Source organism: Bos mutus, chromosome 6 (genome assembly GCF_027580195.1).
Source record: "Bos mutus isolate GX-2022 chromosome 6, NWIPB_WYAK_1.1, whole genome shotgun sequence".
NCBI classification, from domain to species: Eukaryota; Metazoa; Chordata; class Mammalia; order Artiodactyla; family Bovidae; genus Bos; species Bos mutus.
The window spans coordinates 30566880-30585302 of NC_091622.1; the positions used below are offsets into that span (position 1 = coordinate 30566880).

General features: G+C 38.0%; 1 long non-coding RNA gene across 1 annotated transcript in view; it reads left to right on the forward strand.

Moving 5' to 3' along the window:
• Window positions 1-18423, forward strand: part of LOC138988291 (uncharacterized) — a 171541-nt gene that overhangs the window by 137318 nt on the left and 15800 nt on the right. The window contains exon 2 of the long non-coding RNA XR_011464605.1: window positions 17790-17941. This is a non-coding gene — a long non-coding RNA (uncharacterized lncRNA). The remainder of the gene's footprint in view (window positions 1-17789; window positions 17942-18423) is intronic.

The window sequence follows — 18423 nt, forward strand, 5'->3', positions numbered from 1 at the left end:
GTCCAACTTCTTTGTTGACCCCGTGGACTGTAGCCCGCCAGGCTCCTCTGTTCATGGTATTTTCCAGGCAAGAATACTGGGGTGGGTTGCCATTTCCTTCTCCAGGGGATCTTCCCAACCCAGGGATCGAACCTGCATCTCCTATGTCTCCTGCATTGGTGGGTGGGTTCTTTACCACTAGTGCCACCTGGGCTAACTGTTTGCTATAAATTTCCCTCTTACAGCCACTCATGCTGCATCCCATAGATTTTGGTAGGTTGTAAGTTGGCTTAAAGCTCAACATTCAGAAAATGAAGATCATGGCATCCAGTCCCATCACTTCATGGGAAATAGATGGGGAAACAGTGGAAACAGTGTCAGACTTTATTTTTGGGGGCTCCAAAATCACTGCAGATGGTGACTGCAGCCATGAAATTAAAAGACACTTACTCCTTGGAAGGAAAGTTATGACCAACCTAGATAGCATATTCAAAAGCAGAGACATTACTTTGCCAACAAAGGTCCATCTAGTCAAGGCTATGGTTTTTCCTGTGGTCATGTATGGATGTGAGAGTTGGACTGTGAAGAAGGCTGAGCGCCGAAGAACTGATGCTTTTGAACTGTGGTGTTGGAGAAGACTCTTCAGAGTCCCTTGGACTGTAAGGAGATCCAACCAGTCCATTTTGAAGGAGATCAGCCCTGGGATTTCTTTGGAAGGAATGATGCTAAAGCTGAAACTCCAGTACTTTGGCCACCTCATGTGAAGAGTTGACTCACTGGAAATGACTCTGATGCTGGGAGGGATTGGGGGCAGGAGGAGAAGGGGACGACAGAGGATGAGATGGCTGGATGGCATCACTGACTTGATGGACGTGAGTCTGAGGGAACTCCGGGAGTTGGTGATGGATAGGGAGGCCTGGCGTGCTGCGATTCATGGGGTCACAAAGAGTCGGACACGACTGAGCGTCTGAACTGAACTGAACTGATTCTCAGTTTTATTTGTCTTCAGGAGTTTTTTGATTTCTCTTTTTTTCTTTGTTTATCCAGTAGTGGTTTAGGAGTGTTTTGTTTAGTCCCTATGTATTTGTGATTTTTCAACTTTCTTCTTTTTGGCTTCTAATTTTATACCATGTAATTGGAAAAGATGCCTGACATGATTTCAGTTTTCATAAGTTTATTGGGACTTGTTTTATGTGCCAATGTATGGTCTGTTGTTAAGAATGCTCCACGTGTGCTTGAAAAGACTATGTATTCTATTGATTTGGACAGAATGTTCTGTATATATCTATTAAGTTTATATGGTATAATGTTTCATTTAAGGCCCCTGTTTCCTTGTTGACTTTTGGTCTGAATGATCTGTTCATTGTTATAAATGAGGTGTTAACGTTCCCTGCTATTATTGTCTTGCTTGTTAGTTTCTCCATTTATATCTGTTACTAATTGCTTTATATATTTTGGTGCTGTTATGTTAGGTGGTATATATAGTAATAACTGTTATATCTTCTTGGTGAATGATCCTTTTTTCATTATATAATGTCTGTCTTTGTCTCTTGTTGCTGTTTTTGGCTTGAAGCCTATTTTGTTGATGAGTATGGCTTCACCCTCTTGCTTTTGGCTGCCATTCGTTTGTTCATCTTCCATCCTATCTCTTTGAACCTTTGTTTGTCTTTAATGCTGAGATGAGTCTCCTGGGGGCAGCATATAGTTGGGTCTTCTTTCCATCTAGCTACTCTGTGTCTTTTGACTGGTGCATTCAATCCATTTACATTTAGGGTGATTATTAATAAATGAGGACTTACTTTTGTCTTCTATCTTTTGTTTTCTGGTAGCTCTGTATTGACTTTTTTTTTTTCTAAATTTTCCCCCTTCTGTTTCTGTCTGCCATTTTAGTTTGGTGGTTTTGCAAGATGTTTTTCTCAATTTCCTCTTATTTTATGTTTCGTGTCTCTGCTCTAATTTATGTTTTGTGGTTACCATGAGGTTTTTATAAAAGGTCTTATAGAGAAAATAGTCTTTTTTTTTTTTTTTGCTGATAGAATCTTTTCTCCATTTGCCTATATGGGTTCTATACTTTTCCTTTTCCCCTTTTTATGCTTTTGTTGTGTCAAGTTATCACTTTTTTATGGTGTAAGTTTGTTACCCAATTGAAGTAACTATTGTTATTTTTTGCTTTTTTCTCCTTAAACTTTATGCTATAATTAAATGTTTAACAACCTATTCTGATATAGAGTAGCAGTTTTCTAATTCTATCACCTTTCTCAAAGTTTTGTGTATTTTTGCCTTTTCATTTCAGGTGGAGGATGTCCTTTCAACATTTCTTGTAAAGTGAGTCTAGTGGTGATGAACTCACTCAGTTTTTGTTTCTCTGGAAAGGCCTTTATTTCTTTTTCCTTTCTGAAGGATAACTCTGCTGGATAGAGTATTCTTGGCTGACAATTTTTTAAATTTTTCAATATATTGAATTTGTTATTCCAATCTCTCATGGGCTGTAGTTTCTGCTGAGAAATCTGCTTATAGCCTAATGCAGGTTACTTTGTAAGCTGCTGACTTTTTCTCTGTGCATGCATGATCAGTTGCTCAGTCATATTTGATTCTTTGTGACCCTTTGGGCTATAGCCCACCAGGCTCCTCTGTCCATGCGATTTTTCAGGCTAGAATACTGGAGTGGGTTGTCATTTCCTACTCTAGGGGATCTTCCGACCCAAGGATCAAACCCATGTCTCCTGCGTTTCCTGCCTTGCAAGCAGATTTTTTACTGCTGAGTCATTGGGAAATCCCTTTTTTTTCTGGCTGCCTTTAAAATTCTTTCATTATCATTGACTTTTGACAGTTTTAATGTATCAGGAGTACGTCAAGGCTGTATATTGTCACCCTGCTTATTTAACTTCTATGCAGAGTGCATCATGAGAAACGCTGGACTGGAAGAAATACAAGCTGGAATCAAGATTGCTGGGAGAAATATCAACAGCCTCAGATATGCAGATGACACCACCCTTATGGCAGAAAGTGAAGAGGAACTCAAAAGCCTCTTGATGAAAGTTAAAGTGGAGAGTAAAAAAGTTGGCTTAAAGCTCAACATTCAGAAAACGAAGATCATGGCATCCGGTCCCATCACTTCATGGGAACTAGATGGGGAAACAGTGGAAACAGTGTCAGACTTTATTTTTCTGGGCTCCAAAATCACTGCAGATGGTGACTGCAGCCATGAAAATAAAAGATGCTTACTCCTTGGAAGGAAAGTTATGACCAACCTAGATAGCATATTCAAGAGCAGAGACATTACTTTGCCAACAAAGGTTCATCTAGTCAAGGCTATGGTTTTTCCAGTGGTCATGTATGGATGTGAGAGTTGGACTGTGAAGAAGGCTGAGGGCCGAAGAACTGATGCTTTTGAACTGTGGTGTTGGAGAAGACTCTTGAGAGTCTCTTGGACTGCAAGGAGATCCAACCAGTCCTGAAGGAGATCAGCCCTGGGATTTCTTTGGAAGGAATGATGCTAAAGCTGAAACTCCAGTACTTTGGCTACCTCATGCAAAGAGTTGACTCATTGGAAAAGACTCTGATGCTGGGAGGGATTGGGGGCAGGAGGAGAAGAGGACGACAGAGGATGAGATGACTGGATGGCATCACTGACTCGATGGACGTGGGTCTGGGTGAACTCCGGGAGTTGGTGATGGACAGGGAGGCCTGGCGTGCTGTGATTCATGGGGTCGCAAAGAGTCGGATATGACTGAGCGACTGAACTGAACTGAACTGAATGTATCATAGAGAAGGTCTTTTTGTGTTGAGATAATTAGGTGTTCTCTTAGCTTTGTGAATTTGTGTATCCAGTTTCTTCTCCAGATTTGGAAACTTTTCAAGTATTATTTCTTCAAATAAACTTTCTCCTCTCTTTTCTTTCTAGAATAAATATCCTTGTGTTGCCTTCTGAATCCAGTCAGATAGTTCTTGTAGAAATTTTTTATTTTTAAAATACTTAGTTTTCTTTCCTATTCTACCTGAGTCATTTCTAGATTTCTCTTTTAGCATGCGAATTCTCTCTCCCATGTAGTCTTCTCTATTTTCAATGTTTTTTTGAATGGGTTCTTCACCTCATTGATTGACTTCTTCAGTTTCAGAATTTCCATTTGGTTCTTTTTTAGTTTCAATTTCTTTGGCAAAGTATTTATTCTGTTCAGTAATTTTATTCCCGATATCATTGAACTGGCTTTCTGGGTTTTTTGGTAGTTCATTGAGTTTCTCTATGAGAGCTATTTTGAATTTTTTATCAGTTAGAACATAATATTCTGCAACTTTAACTTTGGTTTCTGGAAAACTGTCATTTTATTTTTGTGATACCATGTTACCATGGGTTTTCATGGTGCTTGATGGGTTTTTTCTCTGCTGGACCATTGGAAGTAGTGAACACCTTTCTTTTTTAGGTTGCTGCTAAGTTGCTTCAGCCGTGTCCGACTCTGTGCGATCCCATCGATGGAAGCCAACCAGGCTCCCCCATCCCTGGGATTCTCCAGGCAAGAGTACTGGAGTGGGTTGCCATTTCCTTCTCCAATGCATGAAAGTGAAACGTGAAAGTGAAGTCGCTCAGCCGTGTCTGACTCTTAGCGACCCCATGGACTGCAGCCACTACTTTTTTAGGTAGAGCTTTTAAAATTTTGATTCTAGCAGTTCAGCAAATTGGTAGGTAGAGGCCTTTCTGTTTTCCAGTAGGTGGCGCTGTATCTCAAGTTTGCACCCCCACCCCCACCCTAACCTGAGCTGCCTCTGGCAATATTCGAAAATTGGCACTTCCCACCCACCACCACCTCTGCTGGAAGTTGCAGGTCCCCTTGTTGCTGCTTGTGCCTCCAAGTTTGCAGGTGCCTTTCTGCTGCTAATGTTGCCACCTGTTGCACTGGGATGGTGGGTGCCTCTGTGACATCTGGGGCTGCCTGGGTCCCCGGCACTGCCTCTGTGGTGGAGGGTGGTAGAGGATGGTGTGGGGAACCAGGCTTGTGGGCACCTCTGCCATGTCTGGAGTTGTCACCTTCATGGACTACAGATTAGGGGCAGGGGCTGGAGTGTGGGCGCTGCTGTGTGTGGAGGGATGAACCTTGCCACCACTGCTGCTGGTTCCCTGTGGCCATAGGTGATGCTGTGACAGGGAGACTGGAGTCACATGTGCCCTTTTCTGCTGCTCCTGGGTTCTCTGGGGCTGCAGGCTCATCCATCACAGAAGGGGGATGGGATCACAGGCACCACCTATCTTGTTCCCCATTTCCACTTCGTCTATGTGTCCCAGCACCACCCCACCCCCATTTCTGATGTACAGGTGTGTGGATCTCTCTGGTGTCCTGGCACATGTTGAGTTTTGGATGTTTTACTAGTAGTAGATTGAATGGGCAAGACAGAGGAGCATCTAATTCCACTATGATGCTGACATCACTCCCTGAAATGCCATTTTCAGAATTTTTAAATGGAAATCATGGTCAGGTACCTGTGATGTTTGGCTGCATGATTGTGCATAACAATTTTTTAAATAAATGTTATGAGACTTCAGGTAAAGAGTCAAGGAATGTGAAGGCACATTACATAGAACTGTAAGTTGAACTCTGTTCTAGGACAGTGCATTTCAGTGTGATTTCCAGGTCAGCATTATAAGAAATCTACTAGAAATTCAATTATCCCAGATATACTGAATAAGAAACTCTGGGCATATGCTCTCCATATCTGTGTTTTAACAAATCTTTTGTGTAATTCTGGTGCTTGTTAAAATTTGAGAATCCCTGGCCTGAGGATGGTTAGCTCAAATCAAGTGAGAGATTCAATTTTATAAAATCTTGGGATTTGATTTTCTCATTTAGGATTAAGAAATACACTCTACTTAACCTAGTGGGAAGAGCATCCTTTTGTCTTATTTTACTTAGAACAAAGTACAGCTATTTTCACATGGTTAGTAGGTCACACCATTTGGCTAAGATCTTATCATTTACTTAAGAAGAGTAGAGGTATGTCCAAGTGTGTATACATATTGCACATTCCCCATGAGGCAGTATGCACGATGGATAACCATACAGGCTCTCTGGAAAGATAGCTGACGTCAAAGCACCAGATTCATCTTTTACTGTGTGACCTTCATCAAATTTTCAGCATCTCAGTACCTCAGTCTCCTCATCTGTAAATTATGATCATACTGTAATACTCTCTAACTCCTAGAGGTAGAATGAGATAATATTGAAGTTTGAGATGACAGGTTAGATGCTTATAGCAGGGCCTAGCACTGATTCAGTTCAGTTTCAGCTTTAGCATCATTCCTTCCAAAGAAATCCCAGGGCTCATCTCCTTCAGAATGGACTGGTTGGATCTCCTTGCAGTCCAAGGGACTCTCAAGAGTCTTCTCCAACATCACAGTTCAAAAGCATCAATTCTTCCGTGCTCTTATTCCTTAGGATTTGATTATTATTTAAATGAAACTCATGTAAATAGTTTTAATCTCTTTCACCAATATAATTCCTTTTGTTTCACAAGTTTTGAATAAGAATAAACAAATCTAAAGAAATGTAATGACTTGCCCTAGGGTAAAATACCCCCACCCATTTTTAATAGTTGTTAGTTGCTCTTTTAGTTTTTGGTGAAAGTCGCTCAGTCGTGCCCAACTCTTTGCAGCCCCATGGACTGTATAGTCCATGAATTCTGCAGGCCAGAATACTGAAGTGGGGGTTGCCTTTCCCTTCTCTAGGGGATCTTCTCAACTCAGGGATCGAAGCCAGGTCTCCAGCATTGCAGGCAGATTCTTTACCAGCTGAGCCACAGGGAAGCCCATTTTTATCACAGAGGACTGTAATTTAAGACCCTAACTTTTCTTCCCATTTATATTTGCTTCTTGAATTAACCAAACTTCCATCTTCCCGCTCATTAATAAAATAAAGAACAGAAGATGACACATAGAAAGAAGCCTTCTGTTTTGAACAAAGAGCTTTATAAAGTGAGAAATACTTCAAAACTGATACAGAATTGGTGCAGAGGGGTACCTAAGATTGTGCGGCAGTGCTGAGCCACCCAACCCAAGCCAGTCAGAGAACTCCCTCCTTGCAGTGTCGGTATTCCTCATCCCCTTCTCTGACAACGTCAACTCTCAGTTATTTAAGACTTCTCTGTGTTAAATTCCACCTGAGTTTGAACAGCTTATCAATCTCATCCAAAGAATCTCAATTTATTGAGAAAAGGACTAAAAATCAACTATTTGTCACTTATAATAAATAATTTATTTTACAAGTAATTTCAGCTAAATAATTCCATTTGTATAGGAAATATACTTTAAGAAGATGAAATGAAAAGAAAAATAAAAAATTATCTCTGAGCAAGCAAAAATAAGAGAAGGCTTTATTTAACGAATGTGTTTTTGAAAGGAATAAATCTTTCACTAGCCTGTAGTGGAGAGCAAACAAGGGAAAGAGTCATGATTTATATCTTAACGATGTTCTGAAATTTATTAATATTTGAAAGTAGATGCCACCTTTAAAAGTGAAGACTAATGCCGTTTGGCTTCCCTCTTGTGCCCTCAGATGAGAAATACGTAAATATTTTGTATGTTTTCCCTTGGTTTTGAGACTGACACAGTACATAGGTCAGTAAAGTTGACAACATCTAAATTGTTAAAAGGTTTTTTTTCTGTGTCTTCTGGGAACGGCAAAACAGGATACAGTCTTTTATTCTCATTTCCCTTCGTGAAATGTACTCTCTTCTTTTTGCAACACATGATAGTTTCTGTGCATACAGATAGGTCCTAACAAGGCTTCTCTGACATTTAAGCATCTAACCTTCCTTGCAGTACAGCCTGTTTGTCCTTTTAAACTTGGCTGCTGGGGCAAATGCAAAGGAACCACTGTGTGACTTTTGGCTTATCTTCTGTACCCAAGCCTACAGAGTTAGTGCTTGAGTGTGTCAGGTATCACCTAGGGACTTAAGAGCAAGGCTTTTTACAGTTAACCCAATCCTATGACCTGCACTACACTGCCTTTGATTTGAAGGCAGTTTAGTTAACTATCAAGACTGCCTACTACATTAATCGGAATCAAGTTCACCTGTGATGTGGACACACAATAATTCCTAGTTTTCTGCCTAATAGCTTTAAGCATACTTCATTACATGCTGGAATAAATTTGCCAGTGGGAAACAGCAGTGTTTTTCTTCTTGTATATGCTGCATCAGCAGAGCTGGTTTCTTATTTTTAACTTTCTATTTGGAAATAATTTCAATCTTTCAAAAGATTCAAGAAAAAGTATAGTTCAAATAACATCCTGATACTTTGTTAAAAAGATACATTTATTACAGCTATTTGACCTCATTTGATTAATCACTAGTTCAAGTTCTCTCTCACCCTGTTTCTGCATGTTCAGTTCAGTCACTCAGTCATGTCCTACTCTTTGTGATCCCATGGACTGCAGCACGCCAGACTTCTCTGTCCATCAGCTTGCTCAAACTCATGTCCATTGAGTCGGTGATGCCATACAACCATATCATCCTCTGTCATCCCCTTCTCCTCCACCTTCAATCTTTCCCAGCATCAAGGTCTTTTCCAATGAGTCAGTTCTCCCCATCAGGTGGCCAAAGTATTGGATCTTCAGCTTTAACATCAGTCCTTCCAATGAATATTCAGGACTGATCTCCTTTAGGATGGACTGGTTGGATCTCCTTGCAGTCCAAAGGACTCTCAGCAGTCTTCTCCAACATCACAGTTCAAAAGCATCAATTCTTCAGTGCTCAGCTTTCTTTATGGTCCAACTCTCACATCCATACATGACTACTGGAAAAACCATAGCTTTGTCTAGATGGACTTTTGTCAATAAAGTAATGTCTCTGCTTTCTAATATGCTGTCTAGGTTGGCCATAGCTTTTCTTCCAAGGAGCAAGCGTCTTTTAATTTCATGGCTGCAGTCACCATCTGCAGTGACTTTGGAGCCCAAGAAAATAAACTGTCACTGTTTCCATTGTTTCCCCATCTATTTGCCATGAAGTGATGGGAACAGATGCCATGATCTTCGTTTTCTGAATGTTGAGTTTTAAACCTTCTTTTTCACTCTTCTCTTTCACTTTCAAGAGGCTCTTTAATTCCTCTTCACTTTCTGCCATAAGGGTGGTGTTATCTGCATATCTGAGGTTATTGATATTTCTCCCGATAATCTTGATTCCAACTTGTGCTTCTTCCAGCCCAGAGTTTCTCATGTTGTACTCTGCATATAAGTTAAATAAGCTGTATTTAACTCATCTGTATTTAACATATCTGTATATGTCAGTCCCAAACTCCCAATCTATCTACCCCTGCCCTGACCCTTCCTCCCTGGTAACCATGTTTGTTCTCTGGGTCCGTTTCTGTTTTATAAATAAATTCATTTGTATCATTTTTTTTTAGATTCCACATGTAAGCAGTATAATATGTTATTTGTCTTTCTTTGACTTACTTCACTTTATATGATAATCTCCAGGTCCATCCATGTTGTTAAACAAAGGGCATTATTTCGTTCTTTTTAATGGCTGGGTAATATTCCATTGTGCACATGTACCACATCTCGATCCATTCATCTGTCAGTGAACATGTAGTTTGCTTCCACATCTTGGCTATTGTAAACAACACTGCAGTGAACATTGGGGTGAGTGTATCCTTTTGAACCATGTTTTTCTTTGTATATATGCCCAGAAATGGGACTACTGGATCAGATGGTATTTCTGTTTTTAGTTTTTTAAAGAAAACTCTATATTCTCCATAGTGCCTATACCAATTAACCTTCCCACCAACAGTGTAGGAGGGTTCCCTTTTCCCCACATCCTTTCCAGCATTTACTATTTGTAAAATTTTTTTGATGGTGGCCATTCTGACTGGTGTGAGGTGGTATCTCACTGTAGTTTTGATTTGCAGTCTCTGTAGTCTTTTAAAATCCAGAACATTTCCATTACCTTACTTTGTGATTTTATTCTATTGACATTTTGAAGACTACAATCTCCCATTTAAAAAAAAGCTTTTATTTTTAAAGAGTGTTCCTAATTTGGAACTTATATAAATAATATTAACTTATGCTGCTTATATTTTCTAAGTCTCTTTGCCAGAATGATACCTAGGTGACTTTATGGCCTTCTCAGGGTACCTCATCTGAAGGCATGTGATGCCTATATACTCCTCATTCGTGATATTAATTTTCATAACCCAATCAATGTATTGTCTAATTTCTCCACTGTATAATTGTCATTTTCCCATTGGAACTAATAAGCAATCTATGCTAAGACCCTTTGTGCATGCACGCTAAGTCACTTTAGTTGTGTCAGATGTTTTGCAACTTCATGGACTGCAGCCCATGAGGCTCCTCTGTCCAAAGGAATCTCCAGGCAAAATACTGGAGTGGGTTGTATTCTCGTGAATTACATGTAATTCTCATGTAATTCTCCAAAGACCCTTTAAGACAGTGCAAATAATATGCTGTTCATCAGAATTTCTCCCCATATATATTGTTCATTGATGATTCTTGCCTGATCTAGTCTTTACTATGATGATTATGTAATGCTGATTTTCTATCTCTTGAACTCCCCTCTTATCTGCCAGTTGGCATTCAACATTTTAAGGTAATCTAGCATACTCCCTTTTCTGCTGCTAAGTCGCTTCAGTCACGTCCGACTCTGAGACCCCATAGACGGCAGCCCACCAGGCTCCCCTGACCCTGGGATTCTCCAGGCAAGAACACTGGAGTGGGTTGCCATTTCCTTCTCCAGTGCATGAAAGTGAAAACTCAAAGTGAAGTCGCTCAGTCGTGTCTGACTCTTCGCGACCCCGTGGACTGCAGCCTACCAGGCTCCTCCGTCCATGGGATTTTCCAGGCAAGAGTACTGGAGTGGGGTGCCATCGCTTTCTCCAACTCCCTTCTCTACTCTTTGCTTATTTATCTATTTATAATTGATATGAATCTTGATTTCAAATTTTTGAATTGCTTATAATTCATTAGTGTACTTAATTATTTTATGTTAAAGTTGTTCTTGATTTGACCAGTGGAATACCTGCAAGCAATCTCCCTAGTCTTTGTAACATACTCCATTATTTATTTATTTTTAGCACTTCCTTACTTCTGTCCTAACAAGATGTTCTAGCTCATCTTGTATATCCTGTGCCAGCTCTGAACTCAGCCATTTCTCTAAGAAGTCTTGATTCCTTTTAGTGCAAAATGGTATTAGAGACCAAGATCTAGGTACTGGGTATACCAAGAGGGATATTTTGTTTTAAGTATCGTTGACTTACAACATTGTATTAGTTTCTGGTGTACAGCAAAGTGACTGAGATATATATATATATATATATATATATATATATATACACACACACACACACACATGCATGTATATATATATACAAATATTTTTCATATCCTTTTCCATATTACAGGATCAGTTCAGTTCAGTTGAGTCGCTCAGTCGTGTCTGACTCTTTGTGACCCCATGAATCACAGCTCGCCAGGCCTCCCTGTCCATCACCAACTCCTGGAGTTCACTCAAACTCACGTCCATCGAGTCAGTGATGCCATCCAGCCATCTCATCCTCTGTCGTCCCCTTCTCCTCCTGACCCCAATCCCTCCCAGCATCAGAGTCTTTTCCAATGAGTCAACGCTTCACATGAGGTGGCCAAAGTACTGGAGTTTCAACTTTAGCATCATTCCTTCCAAAGAAATCCCAGGGCTGATCTCCTTCAGAATGGATTGGTTGGATCTCCTTGCAGTCCAAGGGACTCTCAAGAGTCTTCTCCAACACCACAGTTCAAAAGCATCAATTCTTCGGCGCTTAGCCTTCTTCACAGTCCAACTCTCACATCCATACATGACCACAGGAAAAACTATAGCCTTGACTAGATGGACCTTTGTTGGCAAAGTAATGTCTCTGCTTTTGAATATGCTATCTAGGTTGGTCATAACTTTCCTTCCAAGGAGTAAGCGTCTTTTAATTTCATGGCTGCAGTCACCATCTGCAGTGATTTTGGAGCCCAGAAAAATAAAGTCTGACACTGTTTCCACTGTTTCCCCATCTATTTCCCATGAAGTGATGGGACCGGATGCCATGATCTTCGTTTTCTGAATGTTGAGCTTTAAGCCAACTTTTTCACTCTCCACTTTCACTTTCATCAAGAGGCTTTTTAGTTCCTCTTCACATAGAGGGCAATTTCTAATAGACTCATAAGATGAAAGATATCTTGAGATTTTACTTAGTTGAGCTGTGATATCATTAAATCATTTCAAGTTGAATTCTGCATGTTCAGAGAAGACATAAAGCTTAAATTTTAAAATAATGAAACAAATAAATGTACACCTTATCTAGAATGCTTTTTGCTTATTTTGTTTAAAACTTCATGAAGCAATATAAGAGGAAGTATTCAGCTCTGTGCTGTGTGTGCTGTGCTTAGTCGCTCAGTTGTGTCTGACTCTTTGCAACCACATGGACTGTAGTCTGCCAGGCTCCTCTGTCTGTGGAGACTCTGCAGGCAAGAATACTGGAGCAGGTTGCCATGCCCTCCTCTAAGGGATCTTCCTGACCCAGGGATCAAATTCAGGTCTCTCATGTTGCAGGCAGATTCTTTACTGTCTGAGCCACCAGGGAAGCCCGAGAATACTGGAGTGGGTACCCTATCCCTTCTCCAGGGGATCTTCCTGACCCCAGGAATTGAACTGGGGTCTCCTGCATCGCAGGCGGATTCTTTACCAGCTGAGCTACCAGGGAAACCCATTCAGCTCTAACATCCTAGGTTTATTTTATTGCTATGGTATAACCACTACCAGGAAGCGTGGTTTTCAAATAATATTGTGAACTTATTAATTTGGTTTATAGTAATACCCATTAATGGCTAGCATACAGAAACATGACCACATTTAGCAGTGATGACACCCAAGGCAGGACTCCTGGAGCCCATCCCATAGTGTTGCAAGTGCACAGAGGGTAAACAGGGTTCTTTCAGCATTATTTCACCAACTCCTTAGGTCTGATGTGACTTTCAATTACACAGTGCCTTTTTTTCTGGCCAAATTTCTTAATTTGATTCTCAAAAAGGCTGCTTCAGTAGTCGATTTTCTTTGAAAGGATATTTCAGTAGCTTCCTCAGAGTAATTGGCTTATATTCAACTTGAAGGTTTTATTAAGGCGAATTTTAAATAAAGGGCCTTTCAACCTCGAGTAATAAACCAGAGTTTCTATACCTGAGTTATGGCAATGCCTTGAATTGTGTTAGTACTACTGACTCTTTAAATAAGCTCATACTAATTCATATTGCAACAAAATTATAAATGCCACCTTGAATTACTAAAACCACATAGACATTGATTTTATTTGTAGCATGGAGTACAAAGAACAATGAAAAACTTGCTCTACAATCATAATGCAAAGTTGGTGATTTAAATTAAAATACCACAGACATACATTCACAAAACCATAACTGAATATTCATACGCATAATAACCCTCCCATATAATTATTTAGCCTTCTACTATGGGGACAGGTTTTCTGTTTCCATAATCAGTAGTTGAGTTATCCAATGGACTATACGTCACTGGAAAAAAAAATCAGGGCACATAATATACTATATCATAAAAAGGGTCTAGAAGGTGAGGTGACACGTGCTTGGCCTTTTATTCCTATTAGGGTTTATTTGGCAAACCTCAAATTAGCCCATGAATCAAGGATAATCTTAACTAAAAACTCTATAGTCGCATTAACTGTTAATGAGAAAAATATACCTAAGAAATAACTCAAAATTGCATAAGTTTTAGAAGAAATATGATTAAGACATCAAAGGTTTTTAATTTGAAAAACAGTAAATCCCCTTTAATAACTAGACTAGTTATACATGGGAACCTCACCTTGCCTATCAGTTACCATTGAGATATAAAGTAATATAATACTTACATTTTGTTTTGTATTTGAAAAGACCACAAAGAACATTTCTAATGGTTAGAAATTCTTAGTTTGCGTTAATTGGCTGTGATTTCTGTAAAGACCCTGGATCTCTCCTATCTGTCCTCGTGCATTCAGTCATTGATTTACTTATTCATATTTGCTGTGCAACATCTGAAAATATGCCAGTCATATCAGTTCTTTAAAGATTTTGATCCCTATTAAAATTTTAAAAAATAATAAAATGTAAGACTTTGAACCATTCAGATCGTTAAAGACATCTTGATCTTTGAATGGATCCTAAACAAACCTATCCTTTGTTATGCTCTTGTGTACATACTATATGCCATAGCTAAGTGCTTTTGAAGAGCACTGTACCAAGTACAGAGGAAACTGGAGGAAAGAAAGTAGAAAATATAAACTCTGCCTAGAGGGAATTCAAAGGAAAATAGTAGACACAGAATAAGCTCAAATAAATACATATAATTACAAATGAAAAGAAGTGAATATATATTAAATGAACTATGAATGTACCTATCAAAATAGTGTTAACTTTAACTGTTTCAGTGCCGCTCACAGAATTGTCTTAGGAAGGAAAGAAGAGTGTTTTCGAACATAGTTATGGCAGTCAAGTGAGGAATAGTGAAAGGATGAGCTACTTTTGCTACTTTGTAGAAAGTAGTCAAGGACAAAAAGGGACACACCAATCCAGCAAAAGAAATATTCCCAGATAAAATCCAAGCATAAAGTTGGTCCATTAATAACCAATGTTGGAAGAAAATTAATAAACTTTAATAAAACATTTGTTGTAAATTTTTATTTCAAGCTTCACTGGTAAAAAAATATGGTCTATTTTTAGAAAATTTATATTAAGCCAACAGCTATGAATTGTCTGTTTCTGACAATAGTCATATTCTCTTCTCTACCTTAATTAAAAATGCTGATGAGTTAGATGTCACTGAATTGCAGGTTTTTTATAGGACATGATTTAGAAAAAATGGATGGTGCTTCATTTCTATTACTGAAACACTCACAAGTATCAATTCTAAAATGTCCTTTAAGCAAGACTTGGAAGGCAATATATACATGATGTTATATCATAAGAGATAATCACTAACATTAAATTTTATATCACTTCTCTGAATGGCTGTTATAGTCAGCAGGTGACTTGGTTCAACTCTTAAACAGGTCTAGACTATAGAACCAACTGCCTTATGACTGTGATAGCTGTTTAGGGTGGTTACTCATTCATTGATATTTGGTATGAGTCCCACTACTGTTAGGCAACAGGTGTTGGTTCTATAATCTCTGCACAAGAGTCAACATTCTTATTTTGTTTTATCACAGCCAGTAGGCTCCATGGTTGGATAAACTTTATGAGACTCATAACATGAATTGAAAGGTGTCAGAGCTTTTGTGAACATACTTTTTCAATGAGAATAGCTAACATCTCATGAGGGCATACTATTAATATATGCCATAATGCTTGGCATTTTATAAACAAAAGCTGATTTAATCATTATAGAAACCTATAAATATTATTGTTATCTCTGATTATAGAAGAGAAACAAGGCACAGTCACATAGCTATTAAGTAGTTGAGCAGAATTTCAAAGTCAGGTTTGACTCCAGAGTATGTATTCTTTTAACCACTGTGCTTATGTCAGACAGTGGACAAATATCAGTGTGGTTGTCTTTATAGCATAGGAACTGCATATGACATGAAGCTTCTTGTTGGACATTGGATCTTAGTAAGAGAATTGGTAGAATGGATGGGAGAAAATGTGAATTCCTAGTTATGAGTTGAATGGAGCAGGTCTGATAATTGTAAACAAGCTAACAAGCTAAACCTACTAACACATGTTGGGAACACTTATCCCAATCACATCAATATAAAATATGAAAATTCTATTACATTCACAGCAATTGTTTCAAATAATGGAACTCAAAAAAAAAAAAAAACAAACTCACCAAAAAAGACTCCACAAGGGTATGTAATAACGGATGAAGTTACTTGCTCCTGCCCAGGCAAGAATGTGACAAGTATGGCTCAGAATTTTGCATCTGAATTCACAATATTAGTATGAAAAAGTTGAATGGACTTTAAAAAAGAACATGCTTCAAAAAAGAAAAAGAGCAATACAACTCAAATATCTGAAAAAGATTATCTGGTAATAGGCAATTTCAAATGAAATGGTTTTGACATAAAGCTCAATTGAAAAATTTAGGAAGCTGGTTATAAAATTAAAAGCATTATAAACAGGAATTAAATATTTTCAAACACCAGACACTTAAGTATAAATCCATATACTATCTGATTTATTATAAACTCTTACAGTATGATGCCAATAAAACCATACTATATCAAAAGGGACAAACCCTTGTACGTTCCCATATGCCATGTGTTACAGGCAGTTTCGTGCACCTGCTGTGGGTGTGTTTTTAGTACTAAAAATTCATTTACTGAAAAGCCATGATAGATACAAATTATCTAGAATTTAAAGCCTTTTTACATATATGTCTCTGGTATGAATCAGGATAACTTAAATACAAAACAAAAATCAGGATAACTTAAATACAAAACAAAAATCAGGATAACTTAAATACAAAACAAAAATATTGAACAAAAGGCAAAAAATGTTTGAAAGAATTGGAGAAACAGTCCATTAGCATCATATAGAAATGTATGACTTTATGTATGCAAATATCAGATATTAATAGATGATGATAAGTTTTGGTAATACTCAAGCATTCCCTTTATCTTTATGGGAAACAAATATATGGATTTAGGCTAAAGTTTATAACAACAAAACCTGTGCTATGCTTGTAGAAAAGTAAAATCTTTTTATACATAGAAAAGTAATATTTCATATCAGTACTTTTTAATATTACATGAAACACACTGTTATATAAATTAAGAAATGCATTGGAAATAGTAAAATGGTGAGAAAATACCTAAGAACTGACAATGAACAGTACTACTTTACAATAAATTCTACTACCATTTTTGACATGACTTGGATAAGAAACACAGCCTCTCTAATATTCATCTCAGTCATAAGAAGGCAAAATACAGTTGCTTACTTCTTTATTGGTGGTGTTAAAGAGAATGTCTTATTATTTTTGAAAATGTTATGATGAATGTTGCTATTTTAACAGAATTTGAATATTAATTTTATAAATATAAATTGTAAAAGTTTACTATTATTCCTCTAGATCCATTGTTAAAGAATCTTACTGAAATTGAGAAAGAAAAGATCCAATACAACCTTTTCAGCTGTGGAAAAATTATTTGAAATGCTAAACCCCAAAGAATAAAATTATTATCATTTTTGTCCTCCAAGTCTCTTGCTCTTTGGGGACTGTTTCTTTTTTAATTTATTGCTTTGTGTTCTAAAAAGTGGAGAAAGATTACAAACCACATTTAAAAAGTGTATTAAATATAACTTATAGTAAATTAGTAATACCTCTTGAAAAACCATGCTATGCACTCTCCCATGGTACTTCCTTTGGGGGAAGATAACTCAATTGTGTTGATTTAAAGGTTCTGTCTGGTTCTTTTAAACATTCCTTTGATGTTGTATTGCTCTGCTTGTAATAGACTGTTATTGCCTATATTGAGTTTGCAGAGTGAAGGTAAATCTTTTGTGATGTGATTGTGCCATCACAAACTCAATATTGTTCATAGGACCTTTATAACTCTCAGCCACATTGCAGCAGAACAGCACACATTTTCATTTTTACCTTTTTAGATTTTTATTCTTTGCTCTGAAGCTGGAAGTATGTATGCTTACCTACACGCTATAGTGCTTGTTCTGTGAAGCGGTAACTCATAAGAAAAGAGAACATTGTCAGGTGGTTTTTTTCTTTTTCTGAAATTGGTGATTTTATTGTTGATCTTTTTCATTATGTTCCATTAGGTACTCTACTGTGTTATTGAAAAAGCACCACTGTTGGAAAAAACTCAATTCAAATATCTACCCAAGTTTCTAGTTTGAAATGTTTTCTGAATGCATAACGACAATATTAAAAGAGGTTCTCTTGAGGAGTTCCATCCCACCTTGAAACTCAGGTAAATGCAATTTCCCCCATGTGTGGCAGATCACACAAAGAAGACATGTGAATCAGAAGTAGTAACATGGATATTTCAATATTAACATTGGCCAGTTTGATTGAAAGTAGAAACTTTATGTAATAGCTTGTGATATTATTTGCTGCTTTTATTTAATTTCTTGCCATTTTTTTTCTCTTTTTCACTGGTACAGCATTCAACTCAGTTTAAAGCTGCTTGCAAAGCAAGACAACACCAAGGCTACTTTTTAGGCATTTATTTTACTTCTTTATTAATTTTTGGTTTTGGCTGTGCTGGGTCTTCATTGCTTTGCACCAGCTTTCTTTGGTTGCTGCAAACAGGGGCCACTCTTCTTGGTGGTGTGCAGTCTTCTCATTCTGGTCGCTTCTCTGTGGAGGCTCTAGGTGTGGGCTTCAGTAGTTCTAGCACACGGGCCCGGTGGTTGTGGCCTGTGGACTCTAGAGCACAGTCCCAGAAGTTGT